Source organism: Scyliorhinus torazame, chromosome 13, assembly GCF_047496885.1.
Source record: "Scyliorhinus torazame isolate Kashiwa2021f chromosome 13, sScyTor2.1, whole genome shotgun sequence".
NCBI lineage: Eukaryota > Metazoa > Chordata > Chondrichthyes > Carcharhiniformes > Scyliorhinidae > Scyliorhinus > Scyliorhinus torazame.
In genome coordinates, this window is record NC_092719.1 from 84,709,798 (window position 1) to 84,732,801 (window position 23,004).

At 65.2% G+C, this 23,004-nt stretch overlaps 1 protein-coding gene across 2 annotated transcripts in view; it reads right to left on the reverse strand.

Annotated features, from left to right (window-relative positions):
* The window catches only part of hal (histidine ammonia-lyase), a 118,844-nt gene that overhangs the window by 42,438 nt on the left and 53,402 nt on the right, over window positions 1-23,004 (reverse strand). The window lies entirely within an intron of this gene.

The window sequence follows — 23,004 nt, forward strand, 5'->3', positions numbered from 1 at the left end:
TGAGGTGGGTGAGGGGTCTGTGAGGTGGGTGAGGGGTCTGTGCGGTGGGTGAGGAGTCTGTGAGGTGGGTGAGGGGTCTGTGAGGTGGGTGAGGGGTCTGTGCGAGGGTGAGGGGTCTGTGCGAGGGTGAGGGGTCTGTGCGGTGGGTGAGGGGTCTGTGAGGTGGGTGAGGGGTCTGTGCGTTGGGTGAGGAGTCTGTGAGGTGGGTGAGGGTCTGTGCGGTGGGTGAGGGGTCTGTCAGTTGGGTGAGGGGTCTGTGCGGTGGGTGAGGGGTCTGTGCGGTGGGTGAAGGGTCTGTGCGGTGGGTGAGGGGTCTGTGCGGTGGGTGAGGGGTCTGTGCGTTGGGTGAGGGGTCTCTGCGAGGGTGAGGGGTCTGTGCGGTGGGTGAGGGGTCTGTGCGAGGGTGAGGGGTCTGTGCGTTGGGTGAGGGGTCTGTGCGGTGGGTGAGGGGTCTGTGCGGTGGGTGAAGGGTCTGTGCGGTGGGTGAGGGGTCTGTGCGGTGGGTGAGGGGTCTGTGCGTTGGGTGAGGGGTCTCTGCGAGGGTGAGGGGTCTGTGCGGTGGGTGAGGGGTCTGTGCGAGGGTGAGGGGTCTGTGCGTTGGGTGAGGGGTCTGTGCGGTGGGTGAGGGGTCTGTGCGGTGGGTGAGGGGTCTGTGAGGTGGGTGAGGGGTCTGTGCGGTGGGTGAGGGGTCTGTGCGGTGGGTGAGGGGTCTGTGCGGTGGGTGAGGGGTCTGTGCGGTGGGTGAGGGGTCTGTGCGTTGGGTGAGGGGTCTGTGCGGTGGGTGAGGGGTCTGTGCGGTGGGTGAGGGGTCTGTGAGGTGGGTGAGGGGTCTGTGCGGTGGGTGAGGGGTCTGTGCGGTGGGTGAGGGGTCTGTGAGGTGGGTGAGGGGTCTGTGCGGTGGGTGAGGGGTCTGTGCGGTGGGTGAGGGGTCTGTGCGGTGGGTGAGGGGTCTGTGAGGTGGGTGAGGGGTCTGTGCGGTGGGTGAGGGGTCTGTGCGGTGGGTGAGGGGTCTGTGCTGTGGGTGAGGGGTCTGTGCGGTGGGTGAGGGGTCTGTGCGGTGGGTGAGGGGTCTGTGCTGTGGGTGAGGGGTCTGTGAGGTGGGTGAGGGGTCTGTGCGTTGGGTGAGGGGTCTGTGCGTTGGGTGAGGAGTCTGTGAGGTGGGTGAGGGGTCTCTGCGGTGGGTGAGGGGTCTGTGCGGTGGGTGAGGGGTCTGTGCGAGGGTGAGGGGTCTGTGCGGTGGGTGAGGGGTCTGTGCGGTGGGTGAGGGGTCTGTGCGAGGGTGAGGGGTCTGTGCGTTGGGTGAGGAGTCTGTGAGGTGGGTGAGGGGTCTCTGCGGTGGGTGAGGGGTCTGTGCGAGGGTGAGGGGTCTGTGCGGTGAGTGAGGGGTCTGTGCGGTGGGTGAGGGGTCTGTGAGGTGGGTGAGGGGTCTGTGCGGTGGGTGAGGGGTCTGTGAGGTGGGTGAGGGGTCTGTGCGGTGGGTGAGGGTTCTGTGAGGTCGGTGAGGGGTCTGTGCGGTGGGTGAGGGGTCTGTGCGGTGAGTGAGGGGTCTGTGCGGTGGGTGAGGGGTCTGTGCGGTGGGTGAGGGGTCTGTGCGGTGAGTGAGGGGTCTGTGAGGTGGGTGAGGGGTCTGTGAGGTGGGTGAGGGGTCTGTGCGGTGGGTGAGGGGTCTGTGCGGTGGGTGAGGGGTCTGTGCGGTGGGTGAGGGGTCTGTGCGGTGGGTGAGGGGTCTGTGCGGTGGGTGAGGGGTCTGTGCGGTGGGTGAGGGGTCTGTGCGGTGGGTGAGGGGTCTGTGCGGTGGGTGAGGGGTCTGTGCGGTGGGTGAGGGGTCTGTGCGGTGGGTGAGGGGTCTGTGCGAGGGTGAGGGGTCTGTGCGGTGGGTGAGGGGTCTGTGCGGTGGGTGAGGGGTCTGTGCGAGGGTGAGGGGTCTGTGCGGTGGGTGAGGGGTCTGTGAGTTGGGTGAGGGGTCTGTGCGGTGGGTGAGGGGTCTGTGAGGTGGGTGAGGGGTCTGTGCGGTGGGTGAGGGGTCTGTGCGAGGGTGAGGGGTCTGTGCGGTGGGTGAGGGGTCTGTGCGGTGGGTGAGGGGTCTGTGAGGTCGGTGAGGGGTCTGTGAGGTGGGTGAGGGGTCTGTGCGGTGGGTGAGGGGTCTGTGCGGTGGGTGAGGGGTCTGTGAGGTGGGTGAGGGGTCTGTGCGGTGGGTGAGGGGTCTGTGTGGTGGGTGAGGGGTCTGTGCGGTGGGTGAGGGGTCTGTGAGGTGGGTGAGGGGTCTGTGAGGTGGGTGAGGGGTCTGTGCGGTGGGTGAGGGGTCTGTGCGGTGGGTGAGCGGTCTGTGCGAGGGTGAGGGGTCTGTGCGGTGGGTGAGGGGTCTGTGCGGTGGTGAGGGGTCTGTGAGGTGGGTGAGGGGTCTGTGCGGTGGGTGAGGGGTCTGTGCGGTGGGTGAGGGGTCTGTGCGGTGGGTGAGGGGTCTGTGAGGTGGGTGAGGGGTCTGTGCGGTGGGTGAGGGGTCTGTGCGGTGGGTGAGGGGTCTGTGCGGTGGGTGAGGGGTCTGTGAGGTGGGTGACGGGTCTGTGCGGTGGGTGAGGGGTCTGTGCGGTGGGTGAGGGGTCTGTGCGTTGAGTGAGGGGTCTCTGCGAGGGTGAGGGGTCTGTGCGGTGGGTGAGGGGTCTGTGCGAGGGTGAGGGGTCTGTGCGTTGGGTGAGGGGTCTGTGCGGTGGGTGAGGGGTCTGTGCGGTGGGTGAAGGGTCTGTGCGGTGGGTGAGGGGTCTGTGCGGTGGGTGAGGGGTCTGTGCGTTGGGTGAGGGGTCTCTGCGAGGGTGAGGGGTCTGTGCGGTGGGTGAGGGGTCTGTGCGAGGGTGAGGGGTCTGTGCGTTGGGTGAGGGGTCTGTGCGGTGGGTGAGGGGTCTGTGCGGTGGGTGAGGGGTCTGTGAGGTGGGTGAGGGGTCTGTGCGGTGGGTGAGGGGTCTGTGCGGTGGGTGAGGGGTCTGTGCGGTGGGTGAGGGGTCTGTGCGGTGGGTGAGGGGTCTGTGCGTTGGGTGAGGGGTCTGTGCGGTGGGTGAGGGGTCTGTGCGGTGGGTGAGGGGTCTGTGAGGTGGGTGAGGGGTCTGTGCGGTGGGTGAGGGGTCTGTGCGGTGGGTGAGGGGTCTGTGAGGTGGGTGAGGGGTCTGTGCGGTGGGTGAGGGGTCTGTGCGGTGGGTGAGGGGTCTGTGCGGTGGGTGAGGGGTCTGTGAGGTGGGTGAGGTGTCTGTGCGGTGGGTGAGGGGTCTGTGAGGTGGGTGAGGGGTCTGTGCGGTGGGTGAGGGGTCTGTGCGGTGGGTGAGGGGTCTGTGCGGTGGGTGAGGGGTCTGTGCTGTGGGTGAGGGGTCTGTGCGGTGGGTGAGGGGTCTGTGCGGTGTGTGAGGGGTCTGTGCTGTGGGTGAGGGGTCTGTGAGGTGGGTGAGGGGTCTGTGCGTTGGGTGAGGGGTCTGTGCGTTGGGTGAGGAGTCTGTGAGGTGGGTGAGGGGTCTCTGCGGTGGGTGAGGGGTCTGTGCGGTGGGTGAGGGGTCTGTGCGAGGGTGAGGGGTCTGTGCGGTGGGTGAGGGGTCTGTGCGGTGGGTGAGGGGTCTGTGCGAGGGTGAGGGGTCTGTGCGGTGAGTGAGGGGTCTGTGCGGTGGGTGAGGGGTCTGTGAGGTGGGTGAGGGGTCTGTGCGGTGGGTGAGGGGTCTGTGAGGTGGGTGAGGGGTCTGTGCGGTGGGTGAGGGTTCTGTGAGGTCGGTGAGGGGTCTGTGCGGTGGGTGAGGGGTCTGTGCGGTGAGTGAGGGGTCTGTGCGGTGGGTGAGGGGTCTGTGCGGTGGGTGAGGGGTCTGTGCGGTGAGTGAGGGGTCTGTGAGGTGGGTGAGGGGTCTGTGAGGTGGGTGAGGGGTCTGTGCGGTGGGTGAGGGGTCTGTGCGGTGGGTGAGGGGTCTGTGCGGTGGGTGAGGGGTCTGTGCGGTGGGTGAGGGGTCTGTGCGGTGGGTGAGGGGTCTGTGCGGTGGGTGAGGGGTCTGTGCGGTGGGTGAGGGGTCTGTGCGGTGGGTGAGGGGTCTGTGCGGTGGGTGAGGGGTCTGTGCGGTGGGTGAGGGGTCTGTGCGAGGGTGAGGGGTCTGTGCGGTGGGTGAGGGGTCTGTGCGGTGGGTGAGGGGTCTGTGCGAGGGTGAGGGGTCTGTGCGGTGGGTGAGGGGTCTGTGAGTTGGGTGAGGGGTCTGTGCGGTGGGTGAGGGGTCTGTGAGGTGGGTGAGGGGTCTGTGCGGTGGGTGAGGGGTCTGTGCGAGGGTGAGGGGTCTGTGCGGTGGGTGAGGGGTCTGTGCGGTGGGTGAGGGGTCTGTGAGGTCGGTGAGGGGTCTGTGAGGTGGGTGAGGGGTCTGTGCGGTGGGTGAGGGGTCTGTGCGGTGGGTGAGGGGTCTGTGAGGTGGGTGAGGGGTCTGTGCGGTGGGTGAGGGGTCTGTGTGGTGGGTGAGGGGTCTGTGCGGTGGGTGAGGGGTCTGTGCGGTGGGTGAGGGGTCTGTGCGGTGAGTGAGGGGTCTGTGAGGTGGGTGAGGGGTCTGTGCGGTGGGTGAGGGGTCTGTGCGGTGGGTGAGGGGTCTGTGCGGTGGGTGAGGGGTCTGTGCGGTGGGTGAGGGGTCTGTGCGGTGGGTGAGGGGTCTGTGCGAGGGTGAGGGGTCTGTGCGGTGAGTGAGGTGTCTGTGCGGTGGGTGAGGGGTCTGTGCGGTGGGTGAGGGGTCTGTGAGGTGGGTGAGGGGTCTGTGCGGTGGGTGAGGGGTCTGTGCGGTGGGTGAGGTGTCTGTGCGGTGGGTGAGGGGTCTGTGCGAGGGTGAGGGGTCTGTGAGGTGGGTGAGGGGTCTGTGCGGTGGGTGAGGGGTCTGTGCGGTGGGTGAGGTGTCTGTGCGGTGGGTGAGGGGTCTGTGCGGTGGGTGAGGGGTCTGTGCGAGGGTGAGGGGTCTGTGCGAGGGTGAGGGGTCTGTGAGGTGGGTGAGGGGTCTGTGCGGTGGGTGAGGGGTCTGTGCGGTGGGTGAGGGGTCTGTGCGGTGGGTGAGGGGTCTGTGCGAGGGTGAGGGGTCTGTGCGAGGGTGAGGGGTCTGTGAGGTGGGTGAGGGGTCTGTGCGGTGGGTGAGGGGTCTGTGAGGTGGGTGAGGGGTCTGTGCGGTGGGTGAGGGGTCTGTGAGGTGGGTGAGGGGTCTGTGAGGTGGGTGAGGGGTCTGTGCGGTGGGTGAGGAGTCTGTGAGGTGGGTGAGGGGTCTGTGAGGTGGGTGAGGGGTCTGTGCGAGGGTGAGGGGTCTGTGCGAGGGTGAGGGGTCTGTGCGGTGGGTGAGGGGTCTGTGAGGTGGGTGAGGGGTCTGTGCGTTGGGTGAGGAGTCTGTGAGGTGGGTGAGGGTCTGTGCGGTGGGTGAGGGGTCTGTCAGTTGGGTGAGGGGTCTGTGCGGTGGGTGAGGGGTCTGTGCGGTGGGTGAAGGGTCTGTGCGGTGGGTGAGGGGTCTGTGCGGTGGGTGAGGGGTCTGTGCGTTGGGTGAGGGGTCTCTGCGAGGGTGAGGGGTCTGTGCGGTGGGTGAGGGGTCTGTGCGAGGGTGAGGGGTCTGTGCGTTGGGTGAGGGGTCTGTGCGGTGGGTGAGGGGTCTGTGCGGTGGGTGAAGGGTCTGTGCGGTGGGTGAGGGGTCTGTGCGGTGGGTGAGGGGTCTGTGCGTTGGGTGAGGGGTCTCTGCGAGGGTGAGGGGTCTGTGCGGTGGGTGAGGGGTCTGTGCGAGGGTGAGGGGTCTGTGCGTTGGGTGAGGGGTCTGTGCGGTGGGTGAGGGGTCTGTGCGGTGGGTGAGCGGTCTGTGAGGTGGGTGAGGGGTCTGTGCGGTGGGTGAGGGGTCTGTGCGGTGGGTGAGGGGTCTGTGCGGTGGGTGAGGGGTCTGTGCGGTGGGTGAGGGGTCTGTGCGTTGGGTGAGGGGTCTGTGCGGTGGGTGAGGGGTCTGTGCGGTGGGTGAGGGGTCTGTGAGGTGGGTGAGGCGTCTGTGCGGTGGGTGAGGGGTCTGTGCGGTGGGTGAGGGGTCTGTGAGGTGGGTGAGGGGTCTGTGCGGTGGGTGAGGGGTCTGTGCGGTGGGTGAGGGGTCTGTGCGGTGGGTGAGGGGTCTGTGAGGTGGGTGAGGGGTCTGTGCGGTGGGTGAGGGGTCTGTGCGGTGGGTGAGGGGTCTGTGCTGTGGGTGAGGGGTCTGTGCGGTGGGTGAGGGGTCTGTGCGGTGGGTGAGGGGTCTGTGCTGTGGGTGAGGGGTCTGTGAGGTGGGTGAGGGGTCTGTGCGTTGGGTGAGGGGTCTGTGCGTTGGGTGAGGAGTCTGTGAGGTGGGTGAGGGGTCTCTGCGGTGGGTGAGGGGTCTGTGCGGTGGGTGAGGGGTCTGTGCGAGGGTGAGGGGTCTGTGCGGTGGGTGAGGGGTCTGTGCGGTGGGTGAGGGGTCTGTGCGAGGGTGAGGGGTCTGTGCGTTGGGTGAGGAGTCTGTGAGGTGGGTGAGGGGTCTCTGCGGTGGGTGAGGGGTCTGTGCGAGGGTGAGGGGTCTGTGCGGTGAGTGAGGGGTCTGTGCGGTGGGTGAGGGGTCTGTGAGGTGGGTGAGGGGTCTGTGCGGTGGGTGAGGGGTCTGTGAGGTGGGTGAGGGGTCTGTGCGGTGGGTGAGGGTTCTGTGAGGTCGGTGAGGGGTCTGTGCGGTGGGTGAGGGGTCTGTGCGGTGAGTGAGGGGTCTGTGCGGTGGGTGAGGGGTCTGTGCGGTGGGTGAGGGGTCTGTGCGGTGAGTGAGGGGTCTGTGAGGTGGGTGAGGGGTCTGTGAGGTGGGTGAGGGGTCTGTGCGGTGGGTGAGGGGTCTGTGCGGTGGGTGAGGGGTCTGTGCGGTGGGTGAGGGGTCTGTGCGGTGGGTGAGGGGTCTGTGCGGTGGGTGAGGGGTCTGTGCGGTGGGTGAGGGGTCTGTGCGGTGGGTGAGGGGTCTGTGCGGTGGGTGAGGGGTCTGTGCGGTGGGTGAGGGGTCTGTGCGGTGGGTGAGGGGTCTGTGCGAGGGTGAGGGGTCTGTGCGGTGGGTGAGGGGTCTGTGCGGTGGGTGAGGGGTCTGTGCGAGGGTGAGGGGTCTGTGCGGTGGGTGAGGGGTCTGTGAGTTGGGTGAGGGGTCTGTGCGGTGGGTGAGGGGTCTGTGAGGTGGGTGAGGGGTCTGTGCGGTGGGTGAGGGGTCTGTGCGAGGGTGAGGGGTCTGTGCGGTGGGTGAGGGGTCTGTGCGGTGGGTGAGGGGTCTGTGAGGTCGGTGAGGGGTCTGTGAGGTGGGTGAGGGGTCTGTGCGGTGGGTGAGGGGTCTGTGCGGTGGGTGAGGGGTCTGTGAGGTGGGTGAGGGGTCTGTGCGGTGGGTGAGGGGTCTGTGTGGTGGGTGAGGGGTCTGTGCGGTGGGTGAGGGGTCTGTGAGGTGGGTGAGGGGTCTGTGAGGTGGGTGAGGGGTCTGTGCGGTGGGTGAGGGGTCTGTGCGGTGGGTGAGCGGTCTGTGCGAGGGTGAGGGGTCTGTGCGGTGGGTGAGGGGTCTGTGCGGTGGTGAGGGGTCTGTGAGGTGGGTGAGGGGTCTGTGCGGTGGGTGAGGGGTCTGTGCGGTGGGTGAGGGGTCTGTGCGGTGGGTGAGGGGTCTGTGAGGTGGGTGAGGGGTCTGTGCGGTGGGTGAGGGGTCTGTGCGGTGGGTGAGGGGTCTGTGCGGTGGGTGAGGGGTCTGTGAGGTGGGTGACGGGTCTGTGCGGTGGGTGAGGGGTCTGTGCGGTGGGTGAGGGGTCTGTGCGTTGGGTGAGGGGTCTCTGCGAGGGTGAGGGGTCTGTGCGGTGGGTGAGGGGTCTGTGCGAGGGTGAGGGGTCTGTGCGTTGGGTGAGGGGTCTGTGCGGTGGGTGAGGGGTCTGTGCGGTGGGTGAGGGGTCTGTGCGGTGGGTGAGGGGTCTGTGCGTTGGGTGAGGGGTCTCTGCGAGGGTGAGGGGTCTGTGCGGTGGGTGAGGGGTCTGTGCGAGGGTGAGGGGTCTGTGCGTTGGGTGAGGGGTCTGTGCGGTGGGTGAGGGGTCTGTGCGGTGGGTGAAGGGTCTGTGCGGTGGGTGAGGGGTCTGTGCGGTGGGTGAGGGGTCTGTGCGTTGGGTGAGGGGTCTCTGCGAGGGTGAGGGGTCTGTGCGGTGGGTGAGGGGTCTGTGCGAGGGTGAGGGGTCTGTGCGTTGGGTGAGGGGTCTGTGCGGTGGGTGAGGGGTCTGTGCGGTGGGTGAGGGGTCTGTGAGGTGGGTGAGGGGTCTGTGCGGTGGGTGAGGGGTCTGTGCGGTGGGTGAGGGGTCTGTGCGGTGGGTGAGGGGTCTGTGCGGTGGGTGAGGGGTCTGTGCGTTGGGTGAGGGGTCTGTGCGGTGGGTGAGGGGTCTGTGCGGTGGGTGAGGGGTCTGTGAGGTGGGTGAGGGGTCTGTGCGGTGGGTGAGGGGTCTGTGCGGTGGGTGAGGGGTCTGTGAGGTGGGTGAGGGGTCTGTGCGGTGGGTGAGGGGTCTGTGCGGTGGGTGAGGGGTCTGTGCGGTGGGTGAGGGGTCTGTGAGGTGGGTGAGGGGTCTGTGCGGTGGGTGAGGGGTCTGTGCGGTGGGTGAGGGGTCTGTGCTGTGGGTGAGGGGTCTGTGCGGTGGGTGAGGGGTCTGTGCGGTGGGTGAGGGGTCTGTGCTGTGGGTGAGGGGTCTGTGAGGTGGGTGAGGGGTCTGTGCGTTGGGTGAGGGGTCTGTGCGTTGGGTGAGGAGTCTGTGAGGTGGGTGAGGGGTCTCTGCGGTGGGTGAGGGGTCTGTGCGGTGGGTGAGGGGTCTGTGCGAGGGTGAGGGGTCTGTGCGGTGGGTGAGGGGTCTGTGCGGTGGGTGAGGGGTCTGTGCGAGGGTGAGGGGTCTGTGCGTTGGGTGAGGAGTCTGTGAGGTGGGTGAGGGGTCTCTGCGGTGGGTGAGGGGTCTGTGCGAGGGTGAGGGGTCTGTGCGGTGAGTGAGGGGTCTGTGCGGTGGGTGAGGGGTCTGTGAGGTGGGTGAGGGGTCTGTGCGGTGGGTGAGGGGTCTGTGAGGTGGGTGAGGGGTCTGTGCGGTGGGTGAGGGTTCTGTGAGGTCGGTGAGGGGTCTGTGCGGTGGGTGAGGGGTCTGTGCGGTGAGTGAGGGGTCTGTGCGGTGGGTGAGGGGTCTGTGCGGTGGGTGAGGGGTCTGTGCGGTGAGTGAGGGGTCTGTGAGGTGGGTGAGGGGTCTGTGAGGTGGGTGAGGGGTCTGTGCGGTGGGTGAGGGGTCTGTGCGGTGGGTGAGGGGTCTGTGCGGTGGGTGAGGGGTCTGTGCGGTGGGTGAGGGGTCTGTGCGGTGGGTGAGGGGTCTGTGCGGTGGGTGAGGGGTCTGTGCGGTGGGTGAGGGGTCTGTGCGGTGGGTGAGGGGTCTGTGCGGTGGGTGAGGGGTCTGTGCGAGGGTGAGGGGTCTGTGCGGTGGGTGAGGGGTCTGTGCGGTGGGTGAGGGGTCTGTGCGAGGGTGAGGGGTCTGTGCGGTGGGTGAGGGGTCTGTGAGTTGGGTGAGGGGTCTGTGCGGTGGGTGAGGGGTCTGTGAGGTGGGTGAGGGGTCTGTGCGGTGGGTGAGGGGTCTGTGCGAGGGTGAGGGGTCTGTGCGGTGGGTGAGGGGTCTGTGCGGTGGGTGAGGGGTCTGTGAGGTCGGTGAGGGGTCTGTGAGGTGGGTGAGGGGTCTGTGCGGTGGGTGAGGGGTCTGTGCGGTGGGTGAGGGGTCTGTGAGGTGGGTGAGGGGTCTGTGCGGTGGGTGAGGGGTCTGTGTGGTGGGTGAGGGGTCTGTGCGTTGGGTGAGGGGTCTGTGCGGTGGGTGAGGGGTCTGTGCGGTGAGTGAGGGGTCTGTGAGGTGGGTGAGGGGTCTGTGCGGTGGGTGAGGGGTCTGTGCGGTGGGTGAGGGGTCTGTGCGGTGGGTGAGGGGTCTGTGCGGTGGGTGAGGGGTCTGTGCGGTGGGTGAGGGGTCTGTGCGAGGGTGAGGGGTCTGTGCGGTGAGTGAGGTGTCTGTGCGGTGGGTGAGGGGTCTGTGCGGTGGGTGAGGGGTCTGTGCGGTGGGTGAGGTGTCTGTGAGGTGGGTGAGGGGTCTGTGCGGTGGGTGAGGGGTCTGTGCGGTGGGTGAGGAGTCTGTGAGGTGGGTGAGGGGTCTGTGCGGTGGGTGAGGGGTCTGTGAGGTGGGTGAGGGGTCTGTGCGGTGGGTGAGGGGTCTGTGCGGTGGGTGAGGGGTCTGTGCGGTGGGTGAGGGGTCTGTGCGGTGGGTGAGGTGTCTGTGCGGTGGGTGAGGGGTCTGTGAGGTGGGTGAGGGGTCTGTGCGGTGGGTGAGGGGTCTGTGCGGTGGGTGAGGGGTCTGTGAGGTGGGTGAGGGGTCTGTGCGGTGGGTGAGGGGTCTGTGCGGTGGGTGAGGGGTCTGTGCGGTGGGTGAGGGGTCTGTGAGGTGTGTGAGGGGTCTGTGAGGTGGGTGAGGGTTCTGTGCGGTGGGTGAGGGGTCTGAGGTGGGTGAGGGGTCTGTGAGGTGGGTGAGGGGTCTGTGCGGTGGGTGAGGGGTCTGTGCGGTGGGTGAGGGGTCTGTGAGGTGGGTGAGGGGTCTGTGCGGTGGGTGAGGGGTCTGTGGGGTTGGTGAGGGGTCTGTGCGGTGGGTGAGGGGTCTGTGAGGTGGGTGAGGGGTCTGTGCGGTGGGTGAGGGGTCTGTGCGGTGGGTGAGGGGTCTGTGAGGTGGGTGAGGGTTCTGTGCGGTGGGTGAGGGGTCTGTGCGGTGGGTGAGGGGTCTGTGAGGTGGGTGAGGGGTCTGTGCGGTGGGTGAGGGGTCTGTGCGGTGGGTGAGGGGTCTGAGGTGGGTGAGGGGTCTGTGCGGTGGGTGAGGGGTCTGAGGTGGGTGAGGTGTCTGTGCGGTGGGTGAGGGGTCTGAGGTGGGTGAGGGGTCTGTGCGGTGGGTGAGGGGTCTGTGAGGTGGGTGAGGGGTCTGTGCAATGGGTGAGGGTCTGTGAGGTGGGTGAGGGGTCTGTGAGGTGGGTGAGGGGTCTGTGCGGTGGGTGAGGGGTCTGTGAAGTGGGTGAAGGGTCTGAGGTGGGTGAGGGGTCTGTGCGGTGGGTGAGGGGTCTGAGGTGGGTGAGGGGTCTGTGTGGTGGGTGAGGGGTCTGTGAGGTGGGTGAGGGGTCTGTGCGGTGGGTGAGGTGTCTGTGAGGTGGGTGAGGGGTCTGTGTGGTGGGTGAGGGGTCTGTGCAGTGGGTGAGGGGTCTGTGAGGTGGGTGAGGGATCTGAGGTGGGTGAGGGGTCTGTGAGTTGGGTGAGGGGTCTGTGTGGTGGGTGAGGGGTCTGTGCGGTGGGTGAGGGGTCTGTGAGGTGGGTGAGGGGTCTGTGCGAGGGTGAGGGGTCTGTGCGGTGGGTGAGGGGTCTGTGCGGTGGGTGAGGGGTCTGTGCGGTGGGTGAGGGGTCTGTGCGGTGGGTGAGGGGTCTGTGCGGTGGGTGAGGGGTCTGTGCGGTGGGTGAGGGGTCTGTGCGGTGGGTGAGGGGTCTGTGCGGTGGGTGAGGGGTCTGTGAGGTGGGTGAGGGGTCTGTGCGGTGGGTGAGGGGTCTGTGCGGTGGTGAGGGGTCTGTGAGGTGGGTGAGGGGTCTGTGAGGTGGGTGAGGGGTCTGTGCGGTGGGTGAGGGGTCTGTGCGGTGGGTGAGCGGTCTGTGCGAGGGTGAGGGGTCTGTGCGGTGGGTGAGGGGTCTGTGCGGTGGTGAGGGGTCTGTGAGGTGGGTGAGGGGTCTGTGCGGTGGGTGAGGGGTCTGTGCGGTGGGTGAGGGGTCTGTGCGGTGGGTGAGGGGTCTGTGAGGTGGGTGAGGGGTCTGTGCGGTGGGTGAGGGGTCTGTGCGGTGGGTGAGGGGTCTGTGCGGTGGGTGAGGGGTCTGTGAGGTGGGTGACGGGTCTGTGCGGTGGGTGAGGGGTCTGTGCGGTGGGTGAGGGGTCTGTGCGGTGGGTGAGGGGTCTGTGAGGGGGGTGAGGGGTCTGTGAGGTGGGTGACGGTTCTGTGAGGTGGGTGAGGTGTCTGTGAAGTGGGTGAGGGATCTGTGCTGTGGGTGAGGGGTCTGTGAGGGGGGTGAGGGGTCTGTGAGGTGGGTGACGGTTCTGTGAGGTGGGTGAGGTGTCTGTGAAGTGGGTGAGGGATCTGTGCTGTGGGTGAGGGGTCTGTGAGGTGGGTGAGGGGTCTGTGCGAGGGTGAGGTGTCTGTGAGGTGGGTGAGGGGTCTGTGAAGTGGGTGAGGGGTCTGTGCGGTGGGTGAGGGGTCTGTGCGGTGGGTGAGGGGTCTGTGCGGTGGGTGAGGGGTCTGTGCGGTGGGTGAGGGGTCTGTGTGATGGGTGAGGGGTCTGTGCGGTGGGTGAGGGGTCTGTGCGGTGGGTGAGGGGTCTGTGAGTTGGGTGAGGTGTCTGTGCGGTGGGTGAGGGGTCTGTGCGGTGGGTGAGGGGTCTGTGCGGTGGGTGAGGGGTCTGTGTGATGGGTGAGGGGTCTGTGCGGTGGGTGAGGGGTCTGTGCGGTGGGTGAGGTGTCTGTGAAGTGGGTGAGGGGTCTGTGAGGTGGGTGAGGTGTCTGTGAAGTTGGTGAGGTGTCTGTGAGGTGGGTGAGGGGTCTGTGAGGTGGGTGAGGGGTCTGTGCGAGGGTGAGGTGTCTGTGAGGTCGGTGAGGGGTCTGTGCGGTGGGTGAGGGATCTGTGTGGTGGGTGAGGTGTCTGTGCGGTGGGTGAGGGGTCTGTGCGGTGGGTGAGGGGTCTGTGCGGTGGGTGAGGGGTCTGTGCGGTGGGTGAGGGGTCTGTGAAGTGGGTGAGGGGTCTGTGAGGTGGGTGAGGGGTCTGTGAAGTGGGTGAGGGGTCTGTGCGGTGGGTGAGGTGTCTGTGCGAGGGTGAGGGGTCTGTGAGTTGGGTGAGGGGTCTGTGAGGTCGGTGAGGGGTCTGTGCGGTGGGTGAGGGATCTGTGTGGTGGGTGAGGGGTCTGTGCGGTGGGTGAGGGGTCTGTGCGGTGGGTGAGGGGTCTGTGCGGTGGGTGAGGGGTCTGTGCGGTGGGTGAGGGGTCTGTGCGGTGGGTGAGGGGTCTGTGAAGTGGGTGAGGGGTCTGTGCGGTGGGTGAGGTGTCTGTGCGGTGGGTGAGGGGTCTGTGAGGTGGGTGAGGGGTCTGTGCGGTGGGTGAGGGGTCTGTGCGGTGGGTGAGGGGTCTGTGAGGTGGGTGAGGGGTCTGTGCGGTGGGTGACGGGTCTGTGCGGTGGGTGAGGGGTCTGTGCGGTGGGTGAGGGGTCTGTGAGGTGGGTGAGGGGTCTGTGCGGTGGGTGACGGGTCTGTGCGGTGGGTGAGGGGTCTGTGCGGTGGGTGAGGGGTCTGTGCGGTGGGTGAGGGGTCTGTGAGGTGGGTGAGGGGTCTGTGAGGTGGGTGAGGGGTCTGTGAGGTGGGTGAGGTGTCTGTGAGGTGGGTGAGGTGTCTGTGAGGTGGGTGAGGGGTCTGTGCGAGGGTGAGGTGTCTGTGAGGTGGGTGAGGGGTCTGTGCGAGGGTGAGGTGTCTGTGCGGTGGGTGAGGTGTCTGTGAAGTGGGTGAGGGGTCTCTGCGGTGGGTGAGGGGTCTGTGCGGTGGGTGAGGTGTCTGTGAAGTGGGTGAGGGGTCTGTGAGGTCGGTGAGGGGTCTGTGAGGTGGGTGAGGGGTCTGTGCGGTGGGTGAGGGGTCTGTGCGGTGGGTGAGGGGTCTGTGAGGTGGGTGAGGGGTCTGTGCGGTGGGTGAGGGGTCTGTGCGGTGGGTGAGGGGTCTGTGAGGTCGGTGAAGGGTCTGTGAGGTGGGTGAGGGGTCTGTGCGGTGGGTGAGGGGTCTGTGCGGTGGGTGAGGGGTCTGTGAGGTCGGTGAGGGGTCTGTGAGGTGGGTGAGGGGTCTGTGCGAGGGTGAGGGGTCTGTGCGGTGGGTGAGGGGTCTGTGAGGTCGGTGAGGGGTCTGTGAGGTGGGTGAGGGGTCTGTGCGGTGGGTGAGGGGTCTGTGCGGTGGGTGAGGGGTCTGTGCGGTGGGTGAGGGGTCTGTGAGGTGGGTGAGGGGTCTGTGCGGTGGGTGAGGGGTCTGTGCGGTGGGTGAGGGGTCTGTGCGGTGGGTGAGGGGTCTGTGCAGTGGGTGAGGGGTCTGTGCGGTGGGTGAGGGGTCTGTGCAGTGGGTGAGGGGTCTGTGCAGTGGGTGAGGGGTCTGTGCGGTGGGTGAGGGGTCTGTGCAGTGGGTGAGGGGTCTGTGCGGTGGGTGAGGGGTCTGTGAGGTGGGTGAGGGGTCTGTGCGGTGGGTGAGGGGTCTGTGCGGTGGGTGAGGGGTCTGTGCGGTGGGTGAGTGGTCTGTGCGGTGGGTGAGGGGTCTGTGCGGTGGGTGAGGTGTCTGTGCGGTGGGTGAGGGGTCTGTGAGGTGGGTGAGGGGTCTGTGCGGTGGGTGAGGGGTCTGTGCGGTGGGTGAGGGGTCTGTGCGGTGGGTGAGGGGTCTGTGCGGTGGGTGAGGGGTCTGTGCGGTGGGTGAGGGGTCTGTGTGGTGGGTGAGGGGTCTGTGAGGTGGGTGAGGGGTCTGTGAGGTGGGTGAGGGGTCTGTGCGGTGGGTGAGGGGTCTGTGAGGTGGGTGAGGGGTCTGTGCGAGGGTGAGGGGTCTGTGAGGTGGGTGAGGGGTCTGTGAGGTGGGTGAGGGGTCTGTGAGGTGGGTGAGGGGTCTGTGCGGTGGGTGAGGGGTCTGTGCGGTGGGTGAGGGGTCTGTGCGGTGGGTGAGGGGTCTGTGAGGTGGGTGAGGGGTCTGTGCGAGGGTGAGGGGTCTGTGAGGTGGGTGAGGGGTCTGTGCGAGGGTGAGGGGTCTGTGCGGTGGGTGAGGGGTCTGTGCGGTGCGTGAGGGGTCTGTGAGGTGGGTGAGGGGTCTGTGCGGTGGGTGAGGGGTCTGTGCGGTGGGTGAGGGGTCTGTGCGGTGGGTGAGGGGTCTGTGAGGTGGGTGAGGGGTCTGTGCGGTGGGTGAGGGGTCTGTGCGGTGGGTGAGGGGTCTGTGCGGTGGGTGAGGGGTCTGTGCGGTGGGTGAGGGGTCTGTGAGGTGGGTGAGGGGTCTGTGAGGTGGGTGAGGGGTCTGTGAGGTGGGTGAGGGGTCTGTGAGGTGGGTGAGGGGTCTGTGCGGTGGGTGAGGGGTCTGTGCGGTGGGTGAGGGGTCTGTGCGGTGGGTGAGGGGTCTGTGCGGTGGGTGAGGGGTCTGTGCGGTGGGTGAGGGGTCTGTGAGGTCGGTGAGGGGTCTGTGCGGTGGGTGAGGGGTCTGTGCGGTGGGTGAGGGGTCTGTGCGGTGGGTGAGGGGTCTGTGCGGTGGGTGAGGGGTCTGTGAGGTGGGTGAGGGGTCTGTGAGGTGGGTGAGGGGTCTGTGCGCTGGGTGAGGGGTCTGTGCAAGGGTGAGGGGTCTGTGTGGTGGGTGAGGGGTCTGTGAGGTGGGTGAGGGGTCTGTGCGGTGGGTGAGGGGTCTGTGAGGTGGGTGAGGGGTCTGTGCGGTGGGTGAGGGGTCTGTGAGGTGGGTGAGGGGTCTGTGCGGTGGGTGAGGGGTCTGTGAGGTGGGTGAGGGGTCTGTGCGGTGGGTGAGGAGTCTGTGCGAGGGTGAGGGGTCTGTGAGGTGGGTGAGGGGTCTGTGAGGTGGGTGAGGGGTCTGTGAGGTGGGTGACGGGTCTGTGCGGTGGGTGAGGGGTCTGTGCGTTGGGTGAGGTGTCTGTGCGGTGGGTGAGGGGTCTGTGCGGTGGGTGACGGGTCTGTGTGGTGGGTGAGGGGTCTGTGAGGTGGGTGAGGGGTCTGTGCGGTGGGTGAGGGGTCTGTGCGGTGGGTGAGGGGTCTGTGCGGTGGGTGAGGGGTCTGTGCGGTGGGTGAGGAGTCTGTGAGGTGGGTGAGGGGTCTGTGCGGTGGGTGAGGGGTCTGTGTGGTGGGTGAGTGGTCTGTGAGGTGGGTGAGGGGTCTGTGAGGTGGGTGAGGGGTCTGTGCGGTGGGTGAGGGGTCTGTGCGGTGGGTGAGGTATCTGTGCGGTGGGTGAGGGGTCTGTGAGGTGGGTGAGGGGTCTGTGCGGTGAGTGAGGGGTCTGTGCGGTGGGTGAGGGGTCTGTGCGGTGAGTGAGGGGTCTGTGCGGTGGGTGAGGGGTCTGTGCGGTGGGTGAGGGGTCTGTGCAGTGGGTGAGGGGTCTGTGGGGTGGTTGAGGGTTCTGTGCGTTGGGTGAGGGGTCTGTGAGGTGGGTGAGGGGTCTGTGCGGTGGGTGAGGGTTCTGTGCGGTGGGTGAGGGGTCTGTGCGGTGGGTGAGGGGTCTGTGCGGTGGGTGAGGGGTCTGTGCGGTGGGTGAGGGGTCTGTGCGGTGGGCGATGGGTCTGTGTGGTGGGTGAGGGGTCTGTGCGGTGGGTGAGGGGTCTGTGCGGTGGGTGAGGGGTCTGTGAGGTGGGTGAGGGGTCTGTGAGGTGGGTGAGGGGTCTGTGAGGTGGGTGAGGGGTCTGTGCGAGGGTGAGGGGTCTGTGAGGTGGGTGAGGGGTCTGTGCGAGGGTGAGGGTTCTGTGCGGTGGGTGAGGGGTCTGTGCGGTGCGTGAGGGGTCTGTGAGGTGGGTGAGGGGTCTGTGCGGTGGGTGAGGGGTCTGTGCGGTGGGTGAGGGGTCTGTGCGGTGGGTGAGGGGTCTGTGCGGTGGGTGAGGGGTCTGTGAGGTGGGTGAGGGGTCTGTGAGGTGGGTGAGGGGTCTGTGCGGTGGGTGAGGGGTCTGTGCGGTGGGTGAGGGGTCTGTGCGGTGGGTGAGGGGTCTGTGAGGTGGGTGAGGGGTCTGTGAGGTGGGTGAGGGGTCTGTGCGGTGGGTGAGGGGTCTGTGCGGTGGGTGAGGGGTCTGTGCAAGGGTGAGGGGTCTGTGTGGTGGGTGAGGGGTCTGTGAGGTGGGTGAGGGGTCTGTGCGGTGGGTGAGGGGTCTGTGAGGTGGGTGAGGGGTCTGTGCGGTTGGTGAGGCGTCTGTGCGGTGTGTGAGGGGTCTGTGAGGTGGGTGAGGGGTCTGTGCGGTGGGTGAGGGGTCTGTGAGGTGGGTGAGGGGTCTGTGCGGTGGGTGAGGGGTCTGTGCGGTGGGTGAGGGGTCTGTGAGGTGGGTGAGGGGTCTGTGCGGTGGGTGAGGAGTCTGTGCGAGGGTGAGGTGTCTGTGTGGTGGGTGACGGGTCTGTGCGGTGGGTGAGGGGTCTGTGCGGTGGGTGAGGGGTCTGTGCGGTGGGTGAGGGGTCTGTGAGGTGGGTGAGGGGTCTGTGCGGTTGGTGAGGGGTCTGTGCGGTGTGTGAGGGGTCTGTGAGGTGGGTGAGGGGTCTGTGCGGTGGGTGAGGGGTCTGTGAGGTGGGTGAGGGGTCTGTGCGGTGGGTGAGGGGTCTGTGCAAGGGTGAGGGGTCTGTGCGGTGGGTGAGGAGTCTGTGCGAGGGTGAGGGGTCTGTGAGGTGGGTGAGGGGTCTGTGAGGTGGGTGAGGGGTCTGTGAGGTGGGTGAGGGGTCTGTGAGGTGGGTGAGGGGTCTGTGTGGTGGGTGAGGGGTCTGTGCGGTGGGTGACGGGTCTGTGTGGTGGGTGACGGGTCTGTGTGGTGGGTGACGGGTCTGTGCGGTGGGTGAGGGGTCTGTGCGGTGGGTGAGGGGTCTGTGCGAGGGTGAGGGGTCTGTGCGTTGGGTGAGGTGTCTGTGCGGTGGGTGAGGGGTCTGTGCGGTGGGTGACGGGTCTGTGCGGTGGGTGAGGGGTCTGTGCGGTGGGTGAGGGGTCTGTGCGGTGGGTGAGGGGTCTGTGAGGTGGGTGAGGGGTCTGTGCGGTGGGTGAGGGGTCTGTGCGGTGGGTGAGGGGTCTGTGCGGTGGGTGAGGGATCTGTGCGGTGGGTGAGGAGTCTGTGAGGTGGGTGAGGGGTCTGTGCGGTGGGTGAGGGGTCTGTGTGGTGGGTGAGTGGTCTGTGAGGTGGGTGAGGGGTCTGTGAGGTGGGTGAGGGGTCTGTGCGGTGGGTGAGGGGTCTGTGCGGTGGGTGAGGTATCTGTGCGGTGGGTGAGGGGTCTGTGCGGTGGGTGAGGGGTCTGTGCGGTGGGTGAGGTATCTGTGAGGTGAGTGAGGGGTCTGTGAGGTGGGTGAGGGGTCTGTGCAGTGGGTGAGGGGTCTGTGGGTTGGTTGAGGGTTCTGTGCGTTGGGTGAGGGGTCTGTGAGGTGGGTGAGGGGTCTGTGCGGTGGGTGAGGTGTCTGTGCGGTGGGTGAGGGGGTCTGTGAGGTCGGTGAGGGGTCTGTGCGGTGGGCGATGGGTCTGTGTGGTGGGTGAGGGGTCTGTGCGGTGGGTGAGGGGTCTGTGCGAGGGTGAGGGGTCTTTGCGGTGGGTGTGGGGTCTGTGAGGTGGGTGAGGGGTCTGTGTGGTGGGTGAGGGGTCTGTGCGATGGGTGAGGGGTCTGTGCAAGGGTGAGGGGTCTGTGCGGTGGGTGAGGGGGTCTGTGAAGTGGGTGAGGGGTCTGTGCGGTGGGTGAGGGGTCTGTGAAGTCGGTGAGGGATCAGTGCGGAGGGTGAGGAGTCTGTGCGGTGCGTGAGGGGTCTGTGCGGTGGGTGAGGGGTCTGTGAGGTGGGTGAGGGGTACACTAAACAGAAAGCCTCCTGGCCTCTGATCCCGAACTGGATCCCGGCGGAGACTAGCCACCTTTATACATGAGCCCGAGGGAGGAGCCACAGGCGGAGCTAGCCGGGACAAGCCCAGGCATGTACAATACAATACAGTGGTTTACCACATTCACAGCGGGGGTGAAGTGGGCTTAAAGATCAAGTCTGTCGGGGGCCTTGACCTTCCACCGTGATCGCCTCAGCCCCGGCTGTGGTGTGGGCACCGGTGTCCAGACCTGCGCGTCCGGGAGCGTGTCGTCCTCTTCTTCACCCAGTTGTTCACCCAGGGGGGGTGGTGTATGGGCGGGGTTGGTGGTGATGGTCGCCGGTGGGCCTGCGGGTGCCAGTTCTTGAGGTAGGTGGGTAGAGGTGGGGGAAGACGGTGTAGGGTCGGGGGTGGTGGTGATGGTGCTGGGAACCTGCAGGTGCCAAATCCCGAAGGGAGACTGTGTCCTGTCACCCGTCCTGATGTGCCACTTAGGTATATTGTGGGTTGGCATGGAGGAGCAGGACCTTCTCGACGAGGGGATCTGATTTATGGCTCCTTACATGCTTCTGGAGGAGGACGGGCCCTGGGACTGTCAGCCAGGACGGGTGCGAGACCCCGGAGGTGGACGTCCTGGGGAAGGCAAACATACGCTCGTGAGGAGTCTCGTTAATGGCAGTACACAGGAGCGACCGGATGGAGTGGAGCACATCGGAGAGGACCTCCTGCTGGCGGGAGACTGGGAGACCTCTAGACCGCAGGGCCAGAAAGATGGCCTTCCAGACTGTTGCGTTCTCCCTCTCCACTTGTCCGTTGCTCCAGGGGTTGTAGCTGGTCGTCCTGCTGGAGGTGATGCCTTTGCTGAGCAGGAACTGACACAACTCGTCGCTCATAAAGGAGGAGCCCCGATCACTGTGGATGTAGGTGGGGAACCCGAACAGGGTGAAAAGACTGTGCAGGACCTTGATAACGGAGACAGAGGTCATGTCAGGGCATGGGATGGCAAAGGGGAATCTTGAGTACTCATAACAATGTTGAGGAAGTACACATTACGGTCAGTGGAGGGGTGGGGCCCTTTGAAATGGCCGATAGAAGTGCGGTTTGCAGTCCGCGCAGACCTGGCAGTCCCTGGTCACGGACCTGACCTCCTCGATGGAGTAGGGCAGGTTGCGAGCCTTGATAAAGTGAAAAAAACGGGTAACCCCCGGGTGTCAGAGGTCATTGTGAAGGGCCCGAAGTCGGTCTACTTGTGTGGTGGCACATATATAGGGCATCTGGGGGCTCATTGAGCTTCCCAGATCGATACAAGATATCGTACTTGTAGGTGGAGAGCTCGATCCTCCACCTCAGAATCTTGTCATTCTTGATCTTGCCCCGCTGTGTGTTATTAAACATGAAGGCAACCGACCGTTGGTCAGTGAGGAGAGTGAATCGCCTGCCGGCCAGGTAATGCCTCCAATGTCGCACAGCTTCTACAATGGCTTGGGCTTCCTTTTCAACGGAGGAGTGTCGAATTTCGGAGGCGTGGAGGGTACGGGAGAAGAAAGCCACAGGCCTGCCCGCCTGGTTGAGGTTAGCGGCCAGAGCAAAGTCAGACGCATCACTCTCCACCTGGAACGGAATGGACTCGTCCACAGCATGCATTGCGGCTTTGGCAATATCTGCCTTGATGCGGTTGAGGGCCAGGCGGGCCTCAGCCGTCAGGGGAAAAACGGTGGATTTAATGAGTGGACGGGCCTTGTCCGCATAATTGGGGACCCACTGGGCATAGTAGGAGAAGAACCCCAGGCACCTCTTCAGGGCCTTGGGGCAGTGGGGGAGGGGGAGTTCCAGGAGGGGGCTCATGTGGTCGGGGTCAGGCCCTAGGACTCCGTTTTCCACAACGTAGTAAAGGATGGCTAGGCAGGTTCTGCGGAAAACGCCTTTTTCCTTATTGTAAGTGAGGTTCAGGGGTTTAGCGGTGTGGAGGAAGTGCCGGAGGTTTTCGTCATGGTCCTGCTGGTCATGGCCGCAGATGGTGACATTATCTAAGTACGGGAACGTGGCCCGCAGCCCGTACTGGTCAACCATTTGGTCCATTTCTCGCTGGAAGACCGAGACCCCATTGGTGACGCCGAAGGGAACCCTGCGGAAGTGGTAGAGGCGGCCATCTGCCTCGAAGGCAGCGTATTGGCGGTCCTCCGGGCGGATCGGGAGCTGGTGGTACGCGGACTTCAAGTCAACTGAGGAGAAGACTCGATACTGCGCAATCTGATTGACCATGTCAGATATGCGGGGGAGAGGGTACGTATCGAGCTGCGTGTACCGGTTGATGGTCTGTTGTAGTCGATGACCATCTGGTGCTCCTTCCCAGTCTTGACGACCACCACTTGGGCTCTCCAGGGGCTGTTACTAACCTCAATGATCCCCTCTTGTAGGAGTTGCTGGACCTCCGACCTGATTAAGGTCCTACCCCAGGCACTATATCGCCTGCTCCTCGTAGCGACGGGCTTACAGTCCGGGGTGAGGTTAGCGAAGAGCGAGGGTGGGGCGACCTTAAGGGTCGCGAGGCTACGGACGGTGAGGCGGGGGCAGGGGTCTGCCGAACTTTAAAGTAAGGCTTTGGAGGCGGCACTGCAAGTCGAGCCCCAGTAATAGGGCAGCGCAGAGATGAGGAAGGATGTAGAGTTTGAAGTTAGTGTACTCTACGCCTTGTACAGTAAGGGTCGCAACACAGTACCCCCGGATTTCTACTGCATGTGATCTGGAAGCCAGGGAGATTTTCTGGGTCGCGGGTAAGATTGGGAGGGAGCAGTGCCTTACCGTATCTGGGTGTATGAAGCTGTCTGTGCTCCCGGAGTCGAAAAGGGAGGCCGTCATCGATTTTGTGAGGTGATGAGGCCGGGACTGGTCGAGAGTGATGGAGGCGAGCTTCGGAAAGCGATGGGTAGGCCGATCGGAGGTAGCGGCGGCCAGCGTACGATCGGGAGAGCAAGGCTCCCGGGAGGCTGCAGAATGGTCCCAAGATGGCGGCCCCCATGGGTCACACGTGGCGGGTGAAGCACAAAATGGCTTTAAAGATGGCGGCCCCCATGGGTCGCTCGTGCCGGCCGAAATCGAAGATGGCGGCGAAGATAACGGTGCCCACGGGTCGCACATGGCGGGTAGCGCGGCAGCTGGGGGAGGCCCTGACAGGCAGCAGGCAGCAGGCAGCGCTGCTGGGCCTACAAGCTTTAGGGAGAGATCGCGCCTGGCAGGCTTTCGCAAAGTGGCCCTTCCTCCCACACCCGTTGCAAGTCGCGTTCCGTGCCGGGCAGCGCTGTCTGGCATGATTACGCTGGCCGCAAAAGTAGCACTTCGGGCTTTCGGCGTTGGCAGGCTGCTGCGACACACAGGTCGGATGTTGGCGGCGCCCACGAGGTCCACGAGTGTGCCGCATGGTTGGAGGTGTAGGCCTCCATGTTCTGGAAGGCCACCTCCAGCGAGTTTGAGAGCAGCACTGTCTCTGGGAGGCTGAGTGTACCCCCTTCTAGCAATCGCTGGCGGATGTCATTTGATTTCATGCCTGCGACAGAAGCGTCCCTGACCAACAGCACTGCGTGCTGGGTAGCCGATAGCGCCTGGTAGTCACAGTTCCGGCAGAGTACCCGCAAGGCATGCAGGAATTCTGCTAGTGATTCCCCAGGGCGTTGTTGTCTCGTGGCGAGAAGGTGCCTAGCATACACCTCGTTCACAGACTTAACGTAGTGTCCCTTCAGCAGCATTATCGCCTCCGTATACGAGGGGGAGTCCCTGATGAGAAGAAAGACTTGCGGGCTCACCCGTGTGTGGAGGATCTGCTTCTTTTGGAGGTTGGTGAAGTGTTCGGTGAAGGATCCGAGGTACGCTTCGAAGCAGCTTAGCCAGTGCTCGAATGTTGCAGTGGTGTCGGCTGCCTGTGGGTCCAGTTCCAGGCGATCAGGCTTGAGTGACGAATTCATATTAGATGTTTAGTGTATTAAATTGGTATGCCATCAATGAACACAGGATGAGCGGTGAACGTAACTGAGGCTTTAATACACTGAACAGAAAGCCTCCTGGCCTCTGATCCCGAACTGGATCAGAGGAGGAGACCAGCCACCTTTATACATGAGCCCGAGGGGAGGAGCCACAGGCGGAGCCAGCAGGGACAAGCCCAGGTATGTAACAATACAATACAATACAGTGGTTTACCACAGGTTGTTAATGAATTGGTTGTGGCATGTGGCTTAATTAGTGCCTTTATGTTAACTCATTGTGGGATGTAGGTGACACTGGTAAAGCCAGTATTTACTGCCTATATCTAAGTACCATGGAAGAGCCGATAGTCTCATTCTTTCATTCATCCAAACAATCTGTAATAAATAAATATTCTAACAAAGATTAAATGTAATTGTTCAATTTAAAAACTTGGATA